The 25,796-nt window shown below is 34.0% G+C and overlaps 2 long non-coding RNA genes across 2 annotated transcripts; both read right to left on the reverse strand.

Annotated features, from left to right (window-relative positions):
- Nucleotides 1-4,540: 4,540 nt before the first annotated feature.
- Nucleotides 4,541-7,657, reverse strand: LOC117343699. Its single transcript, XR_004536063.1, has 2 exons — nt 7,558-7,657; nt 4,541-5,937 (listed from the first exon to the last, which is right to left on the reverse strand). It is a non-coding gene; the product is annotated as an uncharacterized LOC117343699 (long non-coding RNA).
- Nucleotides 7,658-9,781: 2,124 nt separating this feature from the next.
- Nucleotides 9,782-24,140, reverse strand: LOC117343701. Its single transcript, XR_004536065.1, has 3 exons — nt 24,042-24,140; nt 13,889-13,930; nt 9,782-9,795 (listed from the first exon to the last, which is right to left on the reverse strand). It is a non-coding gene; the product is annotated as an uncharacterized LOC117343701 (long non-coding RNA).
- Nucleotides 24,141-25,796: the final 1,656 nt, after the last annotated feature.

A 25,796-nucleotide genomic window follows, 5' to 3' on the forward strand; every position in this document is an offset into this window, starting at 1 on the left:
TATATTTCATCAACAAATAATGCAATACTCAAGAAATAAATTACAAGGTTTTCCCGGGGTTTCTTTGCTGTTTTTCTATTAGAAAGAGGTCGATCTCAGAACTAAACAGTACATGGTAGAATAGAAATAATCTACTTTGACTCGTGTATTGTTGCAGGATATACAGCTCGGACTCGGATATTTTGCAATTTTAATTAATAACTCAGGCCTGCGGCCTTCGTTATGAATTTTATTGCAAAATATCCTCGTCCTCGTTGTATATCCTGCAACAATACACGAGTCATCGTTAATTATTTCTTAAATCAAATACTCTTTATAGTTTGAAGGGTCTTATGGTGCTTTATTGAATTTTTAAATTTCATGACCCTGGGGTCACAAGTTTGCCCCTGGGGAGGGGGTAAATTTTACTATAGTTTATATAGGGAAATCACATTTTTGACTGATTTGTTTTATTTCTATTGGAATTCATTCTGGTTAACATTTTCAGCATGGAATGAAAGTTTGATAATATGCATATGTTGGCCCTGACTGACCCCTAGGGGCTGATAGGGGGCGTGGGGGGAGGGCAAAAAGGGTCAATTAAATAAACTGAAATATTTCAAATCTCAGGTGACCGTTATAAGGCCCATGGGCCTCTTGTTAAATGATTAAGAGGAAGAAGAAAATGTACTTTAAGACAAATGATTAGTGTAACAGAGATCCAATAATGAAAAAAGGTCATTCAATGATATGGTGTCAACATCCCTCAGTGATCTCATTGCATATATATAATAATAGGGATTTCTTGTTATTTAACTTCAATTTAATGCTAAGCAGTCTGCTGTACTGTTTAACAGGTTTTTTTAAGTGACCTAATAATTACCTAGAGAGTAGAAATACATGGTTCCTCATTACAATTAGTACTTGTTATTAAGTCCCCCAAATGAAATTATTGGTCTTTATACCGCTGCAATGAAGTAAGGGGTATACTGGAATCACCCTGTATGCCGTCTGCAAATGTTGTCCGGAGGACTCTTCCAAAACTTGTGAACCGATTTCAATGAAAATTCACAAACTTATAAAATACCCTATACAGTATATATATACATATATATATGTGTTTATGCGACTTTTTTAGGACACCTGAGACAAAGTCTCAAGTAACCTATTATAATCGCCTTTTGTCCGTCATCGTCCGTTGTCCGTCAGTTAACAATTTACATTTTCAACTTCTTCTCCAAAACCGCTGAACCAAATTCAATGAAATTTGAAAGGAAGCTTGTATAGCTAAAGGTGAACCAAAATTGTGAATTATATGGTCCCCACCCCAAGGGCCTGAAGGGCGGGGCCAAAAAGGGTAAAAATCTTCTTCTTACTCTCAGGTATGGTGGAATCAAACACTCTTCATAGATGGAAGGGTCATAAGGTGCTTTACTGGAATTGTGAATTTCATAACCCTGGGGTCTCAACTTTTCTCCTGGGGAGGGGGTAAACCACAATTTTTACTGTAATAATTATTTGTTGGATTTTTGTTGGAATTCATTCTAACTTGGTTAACATTATTAGCATGAGATGACAGTTCGATGGTTTGCACATCTTGGCCTTGACTGACCACAAGGGGCTGATGGGCGGGCTAAAAACGGTCAAATTGACTGAAATTTCCAAAATAATTTTCTCCCAGCCCAAATATGCTAGAATCAAACACTCTTCATAGATGGAGGGGTCTTATGGTGTTTTACTAAAATTGTGAATTTCATGACCCTTGGGTCTCGCGTATGCCCCTGAGGAGGGGATAAACTTTACTGTAGTTTATATAGGGAAATCACATCTTTGACTATTATTTGATGGATTTGAATTGGAATTCTTTCTAACTGGGTTAACAATATTAGCATGAGATGACAGTTTGAAGGTATTCACATATTGGCCCAGACTGGCCCCTAGGGGCTGATGGGCGGTGCTAACAAGAGGCCCAGAGGGCCTGCATCGCTCACCTGGATTTCACGAGATATGAAACAAGAATGATGATTAAGTATATTTGTCACTGGTATTGCTATGTCAATATATCATAGGCATTTTATATGGGTACGTGAGGTTTTTATGCCAAAAAATACATTAATTCATGAAATGAAATTGACTTTTGGCGCAACCTCATAGGGAATCTGCTACCACACAAATGTGAGTGATATCCATTGCTTAGTTTCAGAAAAGAAGTTGTTTAAACCAATTGACCCCTTTTGACCCTGCCCTCTGCACCCCAGGGGGTAAGTTCCTTCCTTTATAAAATTTTGAATCCTTACCCAAAAGGGTGCTACCAGTCAAATATGAGCTGTTTCAGAGAAGTTGATCATATCAATTTAGCCAAATTGACCCCTTTTAGCCCCACCCTTCAGCCCCCTGGTGGGGTCAACCTTAAAATTTGTACAATTTCGAATCCCTCGACCCATGACCATGCTACCATACAAATGTGAGTGATATCCATTGCTCGGTTTCAGAGAAGAAGTTGTTTATATCAATTTAACCAAATTGACCCCTTTTTGTCCCACCCCTCAGCCCCAAGGGGGTTGGCCGTATCACTTGTACAATTTTGAATCCTCACCCCATAGTGATGCTACCAGGCAAATAGGAGCAATATCCTTTGCTTGGTTTCAGAGAAGTCATTTATATTAATAGAGCCAAATTGACTCCTTTTGGCCCCGCCCCTCAGACCCCTGGGGGGTCAGCCCCACCATTTATATAATTTTGAATCGCCACCCCATAGGAATGCTTCTGACCAAATTTGGTCAAATTCTGATTAGTAGCTATGAAGAAGTCAATTGTTGACGGACGGACGACGGACGGACGCTACGGTAAGGCATACGCTCACCTTGGTCCTTCGGACCAGGTGAGCTAAAAACGGTCAAATTAACTGTAATTTCAAAAACCTTATCCTGACCCAAATATGGTAGAATCAAACACTCTTCATAGATGGAAGGGTCTTAAGATGCTTTACCAAAATTTTGAATTTCATGACCCCGGGGTCTCAACTTATCTCCTGGGGAGGGGGTAAACTTTACTATAGTTAAGTTTATATAGGGAAATCACATGTTTGACCATTATTTGTTGGATTTCTATTGGAATTCATTTTAAATTGGTTAACATTATTAGCATGAGATGACAGTTCGATGGTTTGCACATCTTGGCCTTGACTGACCCCCAGGGGCTGATGGGCGGGCTAAAAACGGTCAAATAAACTGAAATTTCAAAAGGCTTCTTTTTAAAACATTAATAAAGTAGAATAAAAAATCTTCATAGATTGAAAGGTGAAAAGGTGCGTTACCAAAATTGTGAATTTCATGACCCTGGGGTCTCAACTATTCCCTTGAAGAGGGGTAAACTTTAGTTTAGTTTATATAGGGAAATTACATTTTTGACTATTATTTGTTGGATTTCTATTGGAATTTATATTCTAACTTGGTTAACATTATTAGCTTGGGATGACAGTTTGATGGTATCCACATATTGGCCCTGACTGACCCATTGGACTGATGGGTGGGGCTAAAAAGGGTCCGTTAAATTATCTGAAATATTTCGAAACTCAGGTGACCGTCAAGGCCCATGGGCCTCTTGTCTTCAAAATTTTGGTAGCCATTGTAACTGGTCATACGTTTCAAGTAAATTTGATATGTAGATGGATTAGGGATACCAAATGAATATTGCCCTCTGATTGGTACGAGTTTCATCATGACAGAAATGGTATATGTCGAGGGAAATTCATAATGTATACATTTTGACGGGTCAGTTTCTTATTTTCAAGGATAGTCTTTTACTTTGGTGTGGATGAAAAACTTTGTATATTGTTGGTATGGTTTACAGCGCCAGTTTCGAAGCTTATGCCATGATGTACTAAAATCAGAAATATATACATTCTTAATGAAATTGTATGCAGAAAATGGCCAAGAACAATGTTGTGCCAAATGTTCTTTTTGCATCAGATCAGTACTTAGTTTTCTTGTCAAACATGAAACCATAAATATTAGGAAATAACTGTTTGTTGTGTTTCAGTATGTTTGTCATAGGTAGGTTAATATAATACAATGTATTTACATAATTTTGTGATGATATATCTGAATTATGTCATATGGTAAAGAACAAGAATAATCTGCATTCCATACATGTTATGTAGATCTTCGATTAGTGTAGTATTAAGTTTATATCCGGAAAAGTATATGATATATTGAGATGGCATTTTCATTTTATTGGTTAAGCTAATGGTTGTAACTCATCAACGCATTTTAAATACTGTATATTCTTTATCAACATGTTTAGCCATTCAGTATTTTGAGTACTTTGATTTCCTTCTGTTTATAACTGCTTCCTTTTCTTTTCTTCTGGAGTGTCAGATTCATTACTATACTGCTGCTGGCAAGGGCTCCGTTATATCTCCTGTCTTCTGTCTTAGGCAATGTCACATATATGGTCAGTGATTTTAATCAGATAAACTGTTAAGATATCTCTGACTTGTTGAGTGTATAAAGATAATATCAGCAAATTGCCAAGGTCTAAAAGACAGACATAAAACAAATGATATTTTTTTCTACTTGAAAAATAAACCTTTAATATTCTCTGTTTACATGATACACACTTCACTCATGAAAATATAGTTAGAGCAGAATGAGGTTATGACTGCTAATTTGTTCAGATCAAATGCACAGGGGGTAGCAATTTTATTCAATGATAATTTTGAAGTAAATGTATTGCCGGAAAAAAGGACTTGACTGGGAATTTTCTAACACTTGGTTTGAGGATAGAAGGTAGAAAAGTAACATTAATAACACTATATGGCCCTAATTAAGACAATTCAGATTTTTATGAAAACTTAACTGAAACTATTAATTTATTTGGCAATGATTCTTAAATAATATGTGGTGATTTTAACTTAATTTTGAACCCTACATTTGACTATGATAAGAGCTATAAAAATATAAATAACCCAAAAGCCAGGGATAAAATAATTGAACTTATAGAAGAGTTGGGAATGGTAGATATATATAGAGAACAGTATCCAGAAAATAGAAGATACGCCTGGAGGAGTAGTAATCCTGTTAAACAAGCTCGGGTAGATTTTTTTCTTATTTCGGACAATTAATTTTTCATTATTCAAATATTGAACCAGGCTATAGAACTGATTATTAACTTCCTGTAATTGCTTTGAAGTTTAACGAATTCAAAAAGGAAAAGGATTATGGAAGTTTGATTATCAAGTTTTATATGCTTTAGATTACTAAGAACTTATAAATAAACTTATTTTCGACATTAAAAGACAATATGGTCTTCCAGTGTTCATTAAGAAAACATCAACAATATACTCGATTCTTATATACAATTTACGATAAGCAATCAATTTTTTTAAAATAACACTCTTAAAAGAAATTCAAGAAATAACCATTTCCCACTCGTCATATAAAAAAGCAGCAGGATTTGAATAAAATTAATCTTATAGAAAATATATGTGAACTAGAAGACATTAATGATGTTGATGATAAAAAGTATTTATGTTGATAATTTCCTATTTTACTGCCTCAATATGCGGATGACACTTCACTGATCTTGGATGGAACAGAGGAATCCCTTAAAGAATCTATTGACGAATTAAAATCTTTTGCAAATATATCTGGATTTAAAATAAATGTATCTAAAACCCAGGCTATTTGGATTAGAAGCAAAAAGATAGTGTTGAAGTTGTCTACCCTGAATTGAATCTACAGTGGGGAATATTTACACTTTTAGGAATTGAGTTTCATGTTAATCTACATCGTATACCTAAACTAAATTAACGAAAACATTTTTGAGTAAAGTTAAAGGCACTTATTAGAACTTGGGAAAGACGAGTTTTAACTCCAATAGGTAGATCTCATATTATAAAGGCATTACTGATTTCCCAGTTCAATCATCTCCTTGCCAAATCCAGATAAGAATTTTCTGAAAAAAAATAAACACATAACTGTACTGTTTTGAAGAATTTCAACAGGTCTTTGATATTGATACAAACGTCCTTAAATATAGAGGACTTATTTCAGCTGTTCGAAAGTCATATTCAGAAACATAATATCCTATCTACCAATTAATACCAATTTATATGGAAATACTTTTTCGCAGTAAATGATTGTAACCGTTCTGTAAAAAATATCGAAAACCCAGAAATAATGTTTTCTTCAGAATTATTTCGACTACCTATGTTTCAGTTAGTCAACTAAAGTGTTAAGTCTCCAGGATAAATTATACGGAAACTAGTGTCAGCTTCATTTAGACGTAAATATTTCGTTCCGTAAGGAACGATAACTTTGTTATCACCCATCACTACACTATAGGTTACCCAAGAAGTTCCGAATAATTCGGTTCTCGCTGAGATCGCTATGAGTAATGTGTTGAATCAACAATCCTATTATATATTTCTTAGTCAATTTTCGATATGCAAAGGCAAATAATTAATTCATATAATTATCACTTCTTTTCGCCAAAAGTGAGATATTACCAATACAAGTGACGATTTTCGTGGGTAAAAGGTCGGCAAAGAGAGAAAATATATATCCTATATTGTAATTATGGTGCAGGTTGATTGTGGTCTTATTCAGGATCATAGAACGTAACAACCAAGGGGCTAGAGACAATGTAATGATTTCTTATTCCCTGATCTGTCGGGGTCAATTTCTTGCAAAAGGATTCCCTGACCAACTTCTATTTATTTTTTAAAGCAAGCAAACTGTTATCACATCCGACCATTAATATGATACGGAATTACAGGTCTACTGAATACAGGTCTACGGAATTACAGATCTACTGAATACAGGTCTACTGGATACAGGTCTACTGAACACAGGTCTACTGAATACAGGTCTACTGAACACAGGTCTACTGAATACAGGTCTACTGAACACAGGTCTACTGAACACAGGTCTACTGAATACAGGTCTACTGAACACAGGTCTACTGAATACAGGTCTACTGATTACAGGTCTACTGTATACATGTCTACTGAATACAGGTCTACTGAATACAGGTCTACTGAATACAGGTCTACTGAATACAGGTCTACTGAACACAGGTCTACTGAACACAGGTCTACTGAATACAGGTCTACTCAACACAGGTCTACTGAACACAGGTCTACTGAACACAGGTCTACTGAATACAGGTCTACTGAACACAGGTCTACTGAACACAGGTCTACTGAATACAGGTCTACTGAACACAGGTCTACTGAATACAGGTCTACTGAATACAGGTCTACTGAATACATGTCTACTGAATACAGGTCTACTGAACACAGGTCTACTGAATACAGGTCTACTGAACACAGGTCTACTGAATACATGTCTACTGAATACATGTAGGTCTACTGAATACAGGTCTACTGAACACAGGTCTACTGAATACATGTCTGCTGAATACAGGTCTACTGAATACATGTCTACTGAATACAGGTCTACTTAAATGAAATTATATCGGAATATGCGTATCCAAATATGTCGGCATCCTTTTAAACATGTATTCATATGAATGATAACTTGGAAGTAGAACAAATGATAATTTAAAACTTACGAAGTGTCCTATTGGAAGTGGCTCGACTACATCTTATCTGGCAATCCATCTGTAATTGATGAATTATAGATTTTAATAAAATCATAATAATTAATAATAATAATTATAATTATAAAAGAATACTTTGTAGGGAATCTTTATTGTTCTTTTTTGTTACAATATAAGAATCATCAATTTTATGTTTTTGTTGTTGTTTTTGTGTGTTTTTTTTGCCATTTAATTTGATAGATATAACAGATATTTGTAGCATACGAAAGACATTCCACTTATAAGAAAACCAAATGTATAAAAGAGGTTAAAATCAGTATAACAGTAAATACTTAGATGATCATAAGAATAACAATAGCAAGGTTACAATAAGTGAACATAAGTACAGGATACTTCATAAAACATGCATGCATAATATTGCATGAAGTGTTTAACACGTTTTGCATTACAATGTATTTAAAAAGATATTTTTCATACATTCGGATGGAGTTAGACAAGGTGACATAACTCCCTGTAAAAGGTGAACGACCTTGACACACTTAAATCATCAACAAACGACATGTTAACTAACCTCAGTATATCTACTTTCACCAAATGATATATGTACCAGAGAGCATGATATATTAAATTTGTTTCAATGCTTACGCAAGAACATGTAATCGAACCATTGGCATCTGGATTACTAGGCTTACGCCCTACCGATCGAGCTAAAGGAAATATCTCTCTAGTCTATATTGTGGCTAGTATTTACAAGGTTATTATGTATAAAAATTGATCCTGATATAGCGGTATATCAAACTCTAAATTATTAGTATTATAACTATTATCTATAATTACGTTATTTTCAGAAAAGTTTCACTTGGCATTCTGGCTATCATTATCTTAATTTCGTGGATAGGTGAGGTTAAAAGGGACAGCTCATAAAATATTGACAACTTTGCCAGATGGTGCCAGTAGCGAGCTCATAACGTAGAAATTGAAAGGGTTTGGTAATGTAGCTACACATGAGGCAACATTACAGAAAGTCTATTCCAAAACTCAGCAAGAAGTGAGTCTGTAGTAACCTTTGCTTGTTGACTGCATTACAATTTCCCATGAAAAGTGGTCATATTGAGGAAACTGCCATTCTCTGTTATTACTGTTATTCTCAGATCGATATTCTAAAGAACCACACTAGGCATTGGTATGATGCAGCAGGGACATTCGAGACATTGGTCAGACCAGGTTACTGAATTAGCCGGTAGATTTAAATATCTAGAAACTAAAGTTGATTGCAATTCTTTCGGGAAATATCCAATGTCATTACCAGAACAAAGGATCTTGGAATTAGAAGGAAAGGGATGAAAACCCTACAGAAGAAAAAAAAGAAGGTAAGCGTCCTACAAAAACCAAATCAAAAGATCAACCTCCACTGTTGTTGGGAAGATAGGGGAGGTGATAAAGTGGACCCAGGGAGAGACAGATTAGTAGGTGAGGCTAATGAAGATGAGATACAAATCTGTGGTACATCTGTTATGTGTCTAGTGGATACAGGATCAATGGTATTTACATGTAGTAAGAATTATTTATGTCACTGACAGGAGATTTACAGCTGAGATCATTGAACGATTTTGAAGTATAAGTATATTGTGCTGATGGTTTAGGCTGAAATAGAATGTCTAATCAAGCACGACATTGTTTTTTGTCCCTATGCAGGTAGTATCCGAAAATGCAACAAAGAAGTTCCTGTAATCATAGATTCAAGTGTCCCGAGATTTTTTTGGTGTCTATGGTCGATATAGATGCCAGAGATTTGCAAACAATCATGTCATATTGTGCTAGCTATCTTATTTTTTTTCATTTGATGTTTATTGGTTTGTAATTCTATTTGATTTATTGGTTGTTTTTTTTTGTTTTTTTTTCTTTTTTGTGAGAGGATAGTTAATCATAACTCAAAATGAAGTTTAGATAAATGAATATAAATAATGATACACATTCATGCATCTTTTTTAAAAACAAAAATACAAAAATGGATATGACTGACGTTACGATTGATGTACAATGTATGACTAATTAAAAATTATTGTTACAGCATTTAACTCTCGATCGTGACGGATTTCATTTGGGTATGAACATTTGCACGTGCTTCAGACAGGCTAGTATTTGGATCTTGACTGGAACGATAGCTTGAAAATAGGAAACTGATAATGTAATACTTACGGTCACTTCCAAGTATAGGTCCAGACGGCTTATGCATATCTGGGGGTGGATCTGTAATTGATCATTTATAGATAAATGACATGACGAGTTTGTAGGAAATCTCATTATTTATATTTATTATCATCTGTTTTATGTATTTTAAAGAGAAATCTTCAATTTAATTTGATAAAACAAACAGGTATTTGTAACATACAAAAGGTTTGTTTGTTTGTTTGTTTGTTTTCGTTAAACGTCCTATCAACAGCAAGGGTCATTTAAGGACGTGCCAGGTTTTGGAGGTGGAGGAAAGTCGGAGTACCCGGAGAAAAACCACCGGCCTACGGTCAGTACTTGGCAACTGCCCCACGTAGGTTTCGAACTCGCAACCCAGAGGTGGAGGGCTAGTGTTAAAGTGTCGGTACACCTTAACCACTCGGCCACCGCGGCCCCTCCATGGATAATTCATTTTACATTCTCGCATACTATAACATAAGATATGTAACACATATTTTGAATTACAATTTATCTAAAAATGAAATTTTTCACAAATTCTGATTGACGAAAATAAGGTCACATAACTCCCCGTAAAAAATCACGTTGCTCGTGTGAACGATTTTGACACGTCACAACACATCTCAACTAAACTAGGTATATCTAGATTGACTCTGCTTTCAGCTGAGGATATGTGTAACAGAGAGCATGATAAATAAAATGTATTTCAATGCCTCCGCAAGGGATCGAAGCAAGGACGTCTGGATTTCTAATCTACAGAAGATCTCAATTCCAAAGTATTATTATCATTAAATACAATCATTATATTTTCAGGAATGTTTCACTTGGCATTCAAGTATTTTCTTATTTATTGGTGACTTAAGTATATTTTCTAATATTTTAGAGATGCATAATTAATTTAAATAGCTGTCAATTTTTCAACATCCGGATTTCCATTTTCCGGCTCCTTCATTTAGTCTTTCCCGATGGGAAGTCGTGAATTGTTTATTTTCAAAAATTACTATTATGTACTTTCAGGTAAAATGAACAAATGTCATTTTAAATATGACCACACACAAAGTTCAGGAATACTATAATGTGTCTACATTCTCTACAGGCAATTGACCATTTCTGGTCCATCCATTTGATAATTATAAAGTATTTCCAGGTAAAATAAATCAAAAATATTTTACATAAGACCTCTATATATACACCAAGGAATACAAACAACAGGTCCATTCTCTTGTAAAAATATCGATTTCAGGTCCATCTTCAGCCATTTCAGTAATTCAACTGTGACGTCAACCCGGCCAAGAATCGCAAATGATTGTAAATTAATTCAAAATATTTTTTGGTCAAATAAGCCCCTTATATTTTACATACGATACAGTTATGACATCAAAGAACATATAATTGGGTCCATTCTCACAAAATAGTGGTATTTGAGTGAATTGTATGTGTATTTGAGTATCATTTAATAAGATTTGAGTTTGAGTGTATTTGAGTAAAAAGTCAAGCCGCTCATGGGTGAATGAGTTCCATTTAATTTTGATCTGTCTTCGCTTACTGGAAGCGACCATCTTCATTCAGCTGTTCAGCTGCTACATGTATCTACTACTCATAACAGTTAAGCTCTTTGTAATCTAGGAAAGTATTCGCAATCAAGCTTGTACTACGGTCAAGATTCCAACCTTAATTCATTTTTGTTTTCAATTACTTTGTCTTTATTACTGTTCAATATAATATAATATAGTCACAGGGCTGCCCATATTCACAAAAACAGTGTTTTTATATCTAGAAACTGATTGGTTACCCCTTTCGAAGAGAAGATTGTTTGTTTGTTTGTTTGTTTGTTTATGTTTTACGGCCCACCGACAACTAGGGTCATTTAGGGCCAAACAATATACTATCGGTTTTTATTTTTTAAGTTACTTAATTGTCATTTTTAAAAGCATTCGTATTGTATATTTAGATCATTATGATAAAAAAGTTGTTTAAAAATGGTAAAATATATATATGTATGAATAGATTATGTGAGCTTTGTGACACAAATAGAACGTCAAAGAGAGTAACGTAAAAGACATCAAAGTCTATAAAATAGATCGATTTCTTTCAAGTAGCTAAATATTGATTTCGAATCCACGGAACTGAAAAGGGCCTTCATATCCGGGACTTGAAAGTATTTATCACGAATGTGCTTGAAATCGGAACATTCTATAAAAAAATGCTCCACTGTTAATTGAGCATCACATGCATAACACACCGGTGGAGAAGAGATGCTCGAAAACTACCCTTATTCTATTCCATAGTCAATAATATATGGCACCTAGTTTTCTTATCGACCTACTACCATTGTATATTGGTAACACATCTCCTTATAATTTGCGAAATGCAGATTTATTTAGGGAACAACACTTTCGTCTACAACTATTAAAAACTTGTTGGAAAGATGGCCTAATATATGCTATTGTAACAATGTTACGCTAACAATGACAAGTGTAGTCCACAGTCACGCCGCACAGTACGAATATACGTCTGTACGCTTGCTTGACTATGTGTGAACTACACGGACGAGTGATATGGCCTCAGACCACAATTATACTTCCGGGTCGTTGTACACGAATGTAGTACATATTGAAATTTCAGGACTGTTGCTAAACATTTTTTCCTGACTTAGCCGTTACAGATATGGACATAATTTTAGCATAGATTTATAGTGCAATATTTAATCTAGTGGCAGAATTTTGTTTTGACACCATTTCCATGTTTGTTTGTGAGGCAGGACACGGGGAGTTATAAGGCTTGAGTAGTAATATTTTGTGATTTTCCGGATTTTCCTACAATATAATAGGGTGGTTACACTTAAATATAAATAACTTTGTGTTAAATGCCGGTCATGGGGTACTTTCCAGCTCACTGTATGTTCAGCTTGAATAGTTCTACACGTGATGTGAAAGCCAGATTTTTTGCAAACTTCTGAAATATTTTAATTTCGATTTTTCTTTGGTAGAACAAAGAGGGAAATTAATTGTGCCATATTCGCTTTACCACATCACTTCCGGTCCGAGTTAGCGAAGACTCATCTCTAAATGATACCAACTCGGACCAATTGATCACAACAAACTCTTTCTTTCCTTCTACTTCAAAACTTTGGAATGACTTACATAACACTATCAGAAACTCGCCTACTTCAAGTTCCTTAAAATCTAATCTAAAAAAATCTATGATAGTAAAAAGTATATAATTATGACAAGCATTTTATCAGTTATGGTCCTCGAAAACTAAATATTATTCTACCATTTCCTTCCTTAACTGACCCCTGTACAACAACTTAAGAGGAACTCTTATTGCTGATTTAACCTGGTACGGTCCTGTTAATGTAGATGTACTTTGCAATGGTGACACGAATATCTCCTCATCTGACAATATAAAAATCGCCAAAGTTGTGCAAAGCTTCTTGCGAAGGTCGGGAAGATTCGACTAATTTTCACTTCCTATCCCCCCCTCTCCCCTTCTTTTCATGCCATTTTCCTATAATCAATGCAAAGCAACTTCATCGAAAATGCTCCATTTATCCATACATAAAAAAATCTAATTGACTAAGTATATTTGAATTCATTCCGAACATTTATAGGTCGTGTTCCTGATCCTTCCCGATGCAGTCATTTAGCTTTATATGTACCTGTCTCCGTAATCCTCCCTCCCTCCCTCTCTCTCTCTCTCTCTCTCTCTCTCTCTCTCTCTCTCTCTCTCTCTCACTTCATGTAGGCTCCTGTTCAATATATATAAGTACACAATATAGTAAATTAAGAATTCAGAGACAAAGGCGATTTTATTATTTGTTTTCTTGCCGGCTTTTGTCGGTAATTAGTGAGACCCGCTGCGTGCATGGGGAGTAGAGCAAATGTAATGGTTTTTCATTACCCGACTTTTCGGGAAAATTTTCTGGGAAAAGGATTATCTGACTAACCTTGTTCTTATTTTTTATTAGCAAACACACTTTTATTATATCCGGTCATTGATATGATACGGAGATACAGGTCTACAAAATACAGGTCTACTGAGATGAAAATTATTTCGGAATATGCGTCTCAAAATATGTCGACATCCTTTTAAACATTTATTCATATGAATGATAACTTGAAAGTAGAACAAATGATAATTCAAAACTTACTTATAGTCTCCTGTGGGTAAATCTGTCCAACTGGCTCACGAACTGTAATTGATGAATTATAAATAAAATGACGAGTGAAAGAGGAGCAAACAATTAATACTTTATTGGGGATCTCTATTGTGTTTTTGTTTTCGTTTTTTTTTTTTTTTATAATTTAAGCATCATACATTTTATTGTTTTTTTTTTCTCATTTCATTTGATAGATATAACAGGTATTTGTAGCATACGAAAGACATTTAAGAAAATCAAATGTAAAAAAGAGGTTAAAATCAGCATAACAATAAAAACCTAGATGATCAGGAAACATAAGAATAACAACAGTACGATATAACAGGTGAACATTAATACATGGATACTTCCTAAAACATTCACCCATAATATTGCATTAGAAGTTTAACACGTTTTGCATTAAAATGTATTAAAAATGATATTTCTCACAAATTCTATTAAAATAAGTTCACATAACTCCCCGTTATAATCTAGATTGGGCGACCTTGACACATCTTAAAACATCAACAGACAAGATGTCAGACGAAATATCAACTAACTTAGGTATATCTAGATTTACTCTGCTTTCAGCAGAGGGTATATGTAACAGAGAGCATGATAAATTAAATTTTTCAATTCCTCCTCAAAAATCAAACCAGGGACCTCTTGATTACTTGTCGTACTTGATTACAGGAGAAATAATTCATATTTATCAATGAATTATGTTTCTAGTGCTTAATTCGTAGATCGGCGGTGTTTTAAATGTCCATCACTTGCACGTTTCTTCATCCACTCTATGTCGATAATTTTCCTGCAATATTTCCGGGAATTACTATCCAACATATTTTTGGTCTTGTTTTAGTGGTTTGTTTTTACTGCACATTCATGTCACACATATATACAAGCATTTCATTATCAACTGCCTTACACCATACTAACTCTTTATTTCTATCGGAATCTTCGTTGCAGCACCTCGTATTCATTCATTTCGATCAGATCAATTAGAACGGTCATTATTTGAATGTTTGATACCTTCTCTTTCGTCGTTTCTGGGGTAAGCACCCGATAACATCGAACGAAATGACACCAGAACCAATCAGGAACATACTACTCTCACGTAAAGACTCATTGTTTTTTGTTTATAAATATAAAACTGTATCAAATTAAACTTCATAATTCCTTATGGATTTGTCTTCATTTAATGTCCTTCAAATCGAATCAGTTACGTCAACAATTTATGAGTAATGTATATAATGAAAATCTAAAAATAGAACATGAACAAAGCTGTGCACGTCTAGCTACATCCCCAGATGATAAACGAAAAAGAAAAAGAAAAAAGCTTGTTGATCAAATGCCGAGAAGATTCACTGCAAATTCATGCTGGTTTTTCACATTTAACCTATCTTTTTTTTATTTAACACACTCAGATTGGCTATGTAAACCATGGATGATGTTGTGATTTTGTCCACTCCTTTACTTTGCTTTCGCGGTAGTAACCAGTACGTTGGATCTGCTTTTGGGCTACTGATGCATGGCATTGATCGCCAGTCCGCCATTCTTTAAAACAAAGCAGACTACGGATTCGTATATGACATATTTTCCGCTGCTCATTTACATAGAGAGTTGAGCACCGCATTAGAGCTTCACCGTAATATGTTGGTAGTTTCTAAGTTTCAATTTCAATTATCAAAAACTATGGCATTGATTCTCGCGTTATATCATCATTAGGGTATATATTATATCATTTAACAGCTTTTGGTTGTAATTTTGTCAGATTTCGCATGTTACGAAAATATAGAGAGGCTTTAAGTCTAAACATGGACAAAATCGAAGGTTTCACTTCCAGATTACCAAATACGAGTCCAAAATGGTATTTAACGGGAGAGGTCAATTTCTCAACAAGCCGTGCGGTAGGCCATTCATATTGCCTTTTATTGGTGACTTTTCAATGTCTCAACAACGAGAGTATATGCAAGTAACTCCTCTTGTCTATCTTCTTGATGAGTTATGCAGAAATAGTGTTTAATTAAATAATAATAATTTTCTTTTTTTCCATTTTTTTCCATTGCTAAGTTAATCAAATCTACTGAGTCAACCCCTGGTGTACCTTACTTTAATGATATAGCACTACACAGTATACCTGAATTATCCATTTTGTAGATAATTACACTAGTCCACATTTATTGAATGTTTGGGAAATTAAATGTTCTTATATCACTTGTTTAATACCTTCGGGATGGAATTGGCTTAGGGCAGTTTTGATACTTGTTTCGAATATGTTTTCTTTTCTTTTTCTGTCGCTTTTTTATGATATAACCATCAATATGAAGGAACTGCTTTCGATTGGATTAAACAAAAATTATCATATTACTTGCAAGAGTTGGTGTAACCCTACTTCAAAAATAATAATCTATTTGCTGAAATATGCTTTTGATCCTCATCAGTGGATGGCCAGTGTTATACATATGGACTGTGTGGCCTATATCTGTTGGGGGATAAATTCAATATCATCAAATATTTATGATTAACAGTACATTTATTTGAATATTAATATATTAAATTGCTTTTTATTATTCACCGATAACAAAATAATCCAGTATTCAAAATTAAGCACCCTTAGCCAAAAGGGTTACTCTCTTAAACAACATTGAATAAGTCTAACAACATCATGGAGTTACTTCCCCTTAAGTGAATTTGTCATATCAATGTGTACATATACATTATACTTGTCTGTATTTCTTATCACCTGTTGTTTCTAGGGAGAAGAGTAAGATAGGCTATGCCTGATGTCTAATCCTATTGACGTTCTATGTCAATACAATTTATTGAAATTGAAATTGAATATTGCGCAGTTAGAAATAAAGTAAAGAAATTAACGGGAAAATTAAGAAAGAATTTCATCAATAAATTATTGGCAGACGCAAAGTGGAGCACAAAAGCAAATTGGAGATATATCCGTTCGAATTCAAAAACAAAAGCTGATATCGGATACAGCTACAGCTAAAAGAAAATGTGTACCAGCGTAAAAAAATAACACTTACTAAAAGTGACTTGGCATTTTAACAGTGACATTGACAGTTGACCCAGTGATAATTATCTCTGGTCAGCTGAACCAAGACTGAGTTTTGTTAAAAAAATAAACTAAAATCATTCATTAAAACCTGGAGTCACTAATTTTTGTAGATATCATATATAATTAAATCACTGATGATAGATCAATCACGTTTTTATTTCACTCCACAATCCAAGTGAAACAAATTCTGAAGAAGTTGAATTCTAGTCTTCTATCATATTATTTGTTTTTTAATTAAAATTAAATTGAATTAGAAGATTGTTCCAAACTACTTAAAGATTTCTGTTAATTACTCGCCAATAAATAGGATTGATAATGAAATTACCATTATAATTAAGCAGTATCTATACAGAATGGGGTGTTTTCACAACTCAATACATGTAATCTCTTTAATCCACACAAAAAAGGACACTTATAATAAAGTTCAACAATATATTGCTTCTGGTAAGAGTGACTGTTAAGGAAAAGTTTGAAGTAAAATGGAGTAAATGGTAAAAAAATTAGTTAATTTATAAATTGGGTATTTGGTTTGAATTGGTTTGGTTTGATTTGTTTAACGTCCTATAAACAGCCAGGGTCATTTAAGGACGTGCCAGGTTTTGGAGGTGGAGGAGAGACGGAGTACCCGGAGAAAAACCACCGGCCTACGGTCAGTACCTGGCAACTGCCCCACGTAGGTTTCGAACTCGCAACCCAGAGGTGGAGGGCTAGTGATAAAGTGTCGGTACACCTTAACCACTCCGCCACCGCGGCCCCTGGTTTGAATTGTATGATGTTATAACTATTATTGATATCATTTTTACGCTTCACAAGAAGCACCCTTTTGTACTTATTCCCAGCCCTTGACAAAGCCAAACAAACTTTATCCAATCCACTCCCCACCTTTAGTATTACTAGTATTTATTTGTCCTTTTTTCCCCACTACCTATTCTATCCTCTCCCCTCTTTCACACTTTCCTGTCTGTCTTATCAATGAAGTGAAATAGTTTTTATAATCAATAATGTTTAACATTTTTATATACAATAGACAATAACTGCCCTCAAGCAGATGTGAATGACGTTTGACTGAGAAAGTTTGTGGGGGTGTAAGAACCACGCCCCCACCCCCTTTTTTCCAGAATGTATGCCATGGTAATAACAAATACAATTGCTGATTTATATTTTGATGAATATGCAATGACATGTTGTTTTGATGCCAAGATTTAGTTTGCAATGACAAACAGTGTTAATGAGGCTGATGATGAGGATGAGGATGTTACAATCAGGTATCTTAACAGTATATGTCAGGATAGAACATTCACATGATGATGATAATGATGAGTATGATAGATTGTTGGTTGTACATGTGAAAGTGAGAGATGCTACATAAGAATTTGCCAAAATTTGTGTTGATATATCTTGTACATAAAAATAAAGAATAAATTATATACATGTACAAGTAGTAATTCTCTGGTCAGCTGATGTCTTCTTCAACTAATTCCTTTGCTTGATAAATAAGATTCATAGTGTTTTAACAAAATGCTCAAAACAAAGAATTTGACTTTTTAAGCTAGAGACTTTGACAGTTACACAGTGGATCTGTATGTTTTAGAACACTTCCTTACAACTGGAAAAATGGTAATAAATGCTCAAGTTGTCACATGAAAACAAAATCTGGACAGACTAGAAAATAACAGCTTAACTATAACAATGTTTTTTTTTCATACTGGGTACATTAATCATGCCCAATCATATTGTATGTGATGCAATCCTTATATTCTAATATCTTGACAAAAGAGTGAAAAAAAAAGATTAGATTCAAGCTATTATTCGAATTGAAATTTTTTTATGATATTCAAGTTGAATCTCTAAGATAACCTCACAATCTTCAAATTAAATGGTTCATCTGACTACTCACCACAGTCATTAATTGTCAACAGATTTACATATCATGCTTGACAGAAACATATAAGTGCCCTCAACAAATCAAACATAAAAACTGCCAGGGAAAAACTAAGAATTGACAATATACCATAGAAATTGTAATTAACTCAGATAAAATATACCATTACTTGATAAAACAGAAATTATACACAGGTGCATGGGTTTGGGAACCTTTCTGTAATATTATTTTGAAAACAACCACTTCACTAATAGGTATTTTTTAATAAAGTTATATATATATAGGTTTCAGAATCAATTCAGGTGGCTACCTTTGAAATAATGTATATATAAAATGTATTTCAAACAAACAAAATCCACTGCAAAGTCTTTAATGGCCCGAAAATGTAGTGTCGAAGTGTTTTAGAGTATATTTTTATTCTTACAACCATCATATCAATGACACTTAATTATAAAACATCTACCAGTCAAATCAGTATATTATTTATGTGCATTCTGGGCGAGTCAATTGTGGATGAGTCAACTAACATTTCTGACATTTGATAGACAATATGACTTTTTGAGGATCATTTTGTTGATATAATGAATGCATCGCTGTCGATGACAAATAAAGAATGGATCTACACGTAAAAAAACAATAAAAACAATAACCTGGCTGTAGATGTTACATGTACCGGTACACTCATACATACCTACATTTGTATACACCATATTTTGTGTAGTAGTAAGATATCTATAAACATCATCATTCCTTCCATCTCATTATGACAGCCACATTTTTATCAATTGCAAGATTTGCAGAACATCATGATCACCTTCAAATATGATATTTTTGTAGATATATATATATATGTAAAAACACTGTGTCATCCACAAAGGCAAATGAACCAGGATGTTTTTTTTAGGAAGGTGGTTATTTCGAGCATATTTTTTCTAAAAAGCAAATAAAATTCCCATTAGAACATTATTTCAAATAATACAAATCCCTTTGAAGAATGAAATACAATATGTTTATGGTTTATTAGGTATAAAAATACGTAGTTAACCCTGAGGCATATCAATTTGGTATGCTTCTATTAATATATTATGATAGAGGAAAGTTTACTAATGGTAATGTTCTGTTACCCTTTGGTTATTGGTATACGTAGATTATGATGTTTGTCCTTTTTTCTTCCAGGTACTTTTAATGTAAAAAGTCAACGTCAGCATTAAGAGTTACCTCGCTTGGTACTGCGACGTATTGTTGTCGTTCTAATTACTTTTACTTTCGGTTTCGATTCTTGGAAGTACCCATAATTCCAAGGTGGAAAAAAACCAACATGTCAACCAGACGCACATGCTTCGTCAGGAATCAATATAAGGAAAAGTCCCCATAGTGTAAGTTTTTTCCCTTTCCCATACTGTATTCATTTGTATTATGATTATATGTATATCGATCCATGTTTGTTAAGTTTCTAGAGGTGAAATGATGCTGATATTTTGATGTCATACGCATTGAACTAGAATCATGCTATTTTTCACAGGAAGCACATGGTTTAAAAAATATTGTAATTTCATTTGACAACCCTTTTTTGTACTTTGTTACACCTCTATAACAGTTAATGACTCAAAGTTTATTTTTTCGGGACTCTTCATATTTGGCTCGAGATTAATAGAAATATTTCTAGTCATATAGAATAAATTTATAGTCTGTGAAATGGTATTAATTTACAGTCAGGTTAGGTCGCATGCTATGTTTATCACAATGTATATATATAAATAAAACAACCTATTTGTCAGGCATGTGTGGCCAGGCACATTTCATTGTAAGATATTAAAATTTCTTCTTCTTGTGATTTGTGAAAACAGAATCTCTTTAGTCATTTTATTATTATGTCTGTGTTTACAGCAAACCATGTAAACAATTTTGCTATAATCCATTTCAATTTAAATCAAATTAGAATAAATTTGATAACATGCATATTGTATATTAAACTCCTTATTAATTAACATGTTTGATAGGCATATATAGGCAAGTCCTGAACTTGTATTGGCAATTGTTTGCATACTTGGCAATTTTGTTAATTGGCAATTTATTGGCAATTGTATAGCTGGCATTTCTTGGCAAATGTTGGCAATTTTAAGGAAAATGTTTGCAATTTTAGGTAATTTCTTGTGCTATAGGCAATAGTTGAGATCTATTAATTTCTCATTGTAGGTCTCTACCCTCAACTCAACTTGGCGGTTTGTGTTTGTGTGACATAAAATGGAAATTGAAATAAAGGAACTATTCGAAAAACAGAACTTAGGCTTTTACTGTCCAGAACAGCACAGGTAAAATCATTATCCAGTTCTCCAAATTTTATTCTATCATAATATTATATGTCTCCAGAAATGTGGTTTTTCTTATCTTCCAGTGTTTCTTTTTGTTTAAAGTTCAGGAATTTGATTTTTCTTTATGATTACATCCATGTACATACCAGAAAAAAATATTTTGATGTGATGGAAAATTGCCTCCTAGGCCGGTGAAGGAAAGCTTGGACTAGTCCTTTATGAAAACCTGAACATTGACAAGTCAACTTTGCCTCATGCTACATCTAATACAAAATGAGTACCAGCGTAAAAAAACAACAACTAAAAGTGACTTGACATTTTAACAGTGACATTGAATGTTGACCCAGTGATAATATCTTTGGTCAGCTGACCAAGACTGAATTTTGTTTAAAAACATAACCTAAAATCATTCATTAAAACCTGGGATAGAATGTCATTAACTGTTATTGTTAGATATCATATATAATTAAATCACTGATGGTAACACAGTCCAATCACCTTTTTATTTCACTCCACAATCCAAGTGAAACAAATTCTGAAAAAGTTGAATTCTAGTCTTCTATCATATTATTTGATTTTTAATTAAATTAGAAGATTGTTCGAAACTATTGAAAGATTTGTTAATTATTCACTTATAAATAGGATTGATAGTGAAATTACCATTAGCATGAAGCAATATATATACAGAATGAGATGTTTTCACAATTCAATAAATATCATTTCTTTAATCAACACAAATAAAGGACACTTATGTGGTTAGGTGACTGTTACGGACATGTTTTAAGTAGAATGGAATAAATGGACAAAAGCGTGAAAAGTACAGATTACATCCAGGCTATTATTGGAATTGAAATATTTCATGATATCCAAGTTGAATCTCTAAGATAACCTCACAATCTTCAAATTAAATGGTTCAACTGACAACTCACAACAGTCATAATAAATTGTCAACAGATTTATATTTCAAACTTGACAGAAACATATAAGTGCCCTGAACAAATCAAACATAAAAACTGCCAGGGAAAAACTGAGCAATGACAGTACACCATAAAAATTGTAATTAACTCAGATAAAATATACCATTAGGTGGTAAAACACCACAGAAATTATACACAGGTGCATGGGTTTGGGAACCTTTCTGCAATATTTTTTAAAACATTCACTTCAATAATAGGTAGTTTTTTTTATAATGTTATACATAGGTTTCAGAATCAAGGTAATAATGTAATATTTAAATACATATATAAAATGTATTTCAATTGGTTTGGTTTGGTTTATTTTGTTTAACGTCCTATTAACAGCTAAGGTCATTTAAGGACGGCCTCCCGTGCGTGCGACATGTATGCGTGTAGCGAGTGCGTATGTGTGTTTTGGGAGGCTGCGGTATGTTCGTGTTAAGTCTCCTTGTGATAGGCCGGATCTTTTGCCGATTTAGAGTCCTACCACACTGAAGCATACTACCGAAGACACCCAACAGCACACCCCACCCCGTCACATTATACTGACAACGGGCGAACCAGTCTTCCCACTCCTTATTTGCTGAGCGCTAAGCAGGAGCAGCAACTACCATTTTTAAAGACTCTGGTATGTCCCGGCCAGGGGGACAGAACCCAAAGCCTTCCTCACAGGGGCAAACGCTCAGCTAAAGGCCAAAAGTGAGGCATTGTCAAGGGAGACATTAGGCAGAAGAAAGTTATCAAGAAAGAAGAGAAAAGATAAGATCCCAAGTTTAGTCGCCTCTTACGATCATGCAATGGGGGCAGCAGGTACAATTCTTACGCCCTACCTGCATGGGCAGTAAAATGTATTTCAAATAAACAAAGTCCACTGCAAATTGTTTGATGACTCAATGATGTAATGTCTATGTTTAAGAGTATATTTTTATTCCTAAAAATATCATACTGATGATACTTAATTATAAAACATCTACCAGTCAAATTAGTCTATTATTAATGTGTATTCTGTGGGTGTAAAATTTGGATGAGTCAACTAATATTTCTGACATTTGGTAGACAATTTGACTTTTTGGGGATCATTTTGTTTATGTATGCGTTTATAATGCGTCGCTGTCGATAACTGATAAAAACAATAACATGGGTGTACATGTACCGGTACTGTACACACATACATTACATGTAGTAGATGCTCTAGTTCTGTTAATCTTTTCAATTACCGTTGGATCACAAACATAAAACAAAACTAAAATGAAAAACATGTCAATAACATTTACTTAACTTTTACTCTTCACATTTACAGCGAAATACTTCAAAACCGTATGGAATAGACTGGGTGCTTACCCTATCGATAACTATAGTTCGCGGTAATTCGGTCATCGTCCGGCGAATCACCTGGACCCATCATTTTATGTGTATTCATACACTTACCTCCGAGCCTACGTTCGCAGACGGAGGCGAGGCATTCCGATTGGGGGGCGAGGTGTTCCGATCGGGACAATACCCGATGAGTTCAGGATGGTACGTTACCCGATTGTCACGCACGAGCGGAGGTCGATAACCAAATACTAACCTTTGTAAGTGCTTCAAACAGACCAGTAAAACAGGTCAGTATTTGGATACCAACCTGTGCTCGTGCGTTGTATGGAGTAATACGTCAAAAACTAACTCTTATCAAACAAAGGAACCATGCGGTAAGTCCGTATACAAGCTTGGCCAGGTGTAGACTACGTCGCATTCTTGTTACGCACGACAGAACATCACCTTCGGGACGAGCTGACATAAACACCTTCACTTAGAGAAGTCAGCTCGTCACATACATTCACAACAATTCTGAAGTGAAAATTATCTCGAAATATGCATATGAAAATATGCCGATATCTTTTAAACATGTATTTACATGAACGATAGCTTGAAAATAGGAAACTGATAATGTAATACTTACAGACAGTTCCCTCTGGCAGTAAACCCGGCCCCATCGGCAGCAATGGGGGTTTAACTGTAATAGATCATTTATAGATAAATGATATGACGAGTTTGTAGGAAATCTCATTATTTATTTTTAACCATCATCAGTTTTATGTATTTTAAAGAGAAATCTTCCATTTAATTTGATAAAATAAACAGCTATTTGTAGCATACAAAAGGCATTGTATATATCAGAAAACCAGATGTATAGAAGAGGGTAAAATCAGCAAACCAATAAATACTTAGATGATCATAAAACATAATAATAACAGCAGTGCGATATAAAAGGTGAACATAGTAACATGGATAATTCATTATGCATTCACACATACTATGACAAAAGATACGTAACACATATTTTGTATTTCAATTTATCTAAAAATGATATTTTTAACAAATTCTGATTGACGGAAATAAGGTCACAATCATTATATTTTCAGGAATGTTTCACTTGGCATTCTAGGATTTTCTTATTCATTGGTGACTTAAGAATATTTTATAATATCTTTGAGATGCATAATTAATTTAAATAGCTGTCAATTTTTCAACATCCGGATTTCCATTTTCCGGCTCCTTCATTTAGTCTTTCCCGATGCGATGACGTGAATTGTTTATTTTCAAAAATTATTATTAGGTACTTTCAGGTAAAATGAACAAATGTCATTTTAAATATGACCACACACAATGTTCAAGAATACTATAATTTCTCCATTCTCTACAAGCTATGACCATTTCTGGTCCATCCATTTGATAATTATTTATAAGTATTTCCAGGTAAAATAAATCAAAAATATTTTACATAAGACCTCTATATATACACCAAGGAATACAAACAACAGGTCCATTCTCTTGTAAAAATATCGATTTCAGGTCCATCATCAGCAATTTCAGTAATTCAACTGTGACGTCAACCCGGTCGAGAATCTCAAATGATTGTAAATTAATTCAAAGTAGTTTTTGGTCAAATAAGCCCCTTCATACGATACAGTATATGACGTCGAAAAACATATAATTGGGTCCATTCTCACAAAATAGTTGTATTTGAGTGAATTATATGTGTATTTGTGTATTATTTGATAAGATTTGAGTTTATTTGAGTAAAAAGTCAAGCCGCTGATGGGTGAATGAGGTCCATTTAATTTTGATCTGTCTTCGCTAACGGGAAGCGACCATCTTCATTCAAACTTGTTCAGCTGCTACATGTATCTACACACAACAGTTTAGATCTTTGTAATCTAGGAAAGTATTCGCAATCAAGCTTGTACCACGGTCAAGATTCCAACCTTAATTCATTTTTGTTTTCAATTACTTTGTCTTTATTCAATATAATATAATATAGTCACAGGGCTGCCCATATTCACAAAAAACAGTGTTCTTGTATCTAGAAACCGGTTGGTTAGCCCTTTCGAAGAAAAGAGATGCTCGAAAACTATCCTTATTCTATTCCATAGTCAATAATATGGCACCTAGTTTTCTTATCGAACTACTGCCATTGTATATTGGTAACAATTTTCCTTATAATTTACGAAATGCAGATTTATTTAGGGAACAACACTTTCGTCTACAACTATTAAAACAAACTCTTTCTTTCCTTCTACTTCAAAACTTTGGAATGACTTATATAACATTATCAGAAACTCGCCTACTTCAAGTTCCTTCAAATCTAATCTAAAAAATCTATGATAGTAAAAAGTATATTTGACAAGCATTTTATCAGTTATGGTCCTCGAAA

The sequence above is a fragment of the Pecten maximus genome, chromosome 15 (assembly GCF_902652985.1).
Source record: "Pecten maximus chromosome 15, xPecMax1.1, whole genome shotgun sequence".
Lineage (NCBI taxonomy): Eukaryota > Metazoa > Mollusca > Bivalvia > Pectinida > Pectinidae > Pecten > Pecten maximus.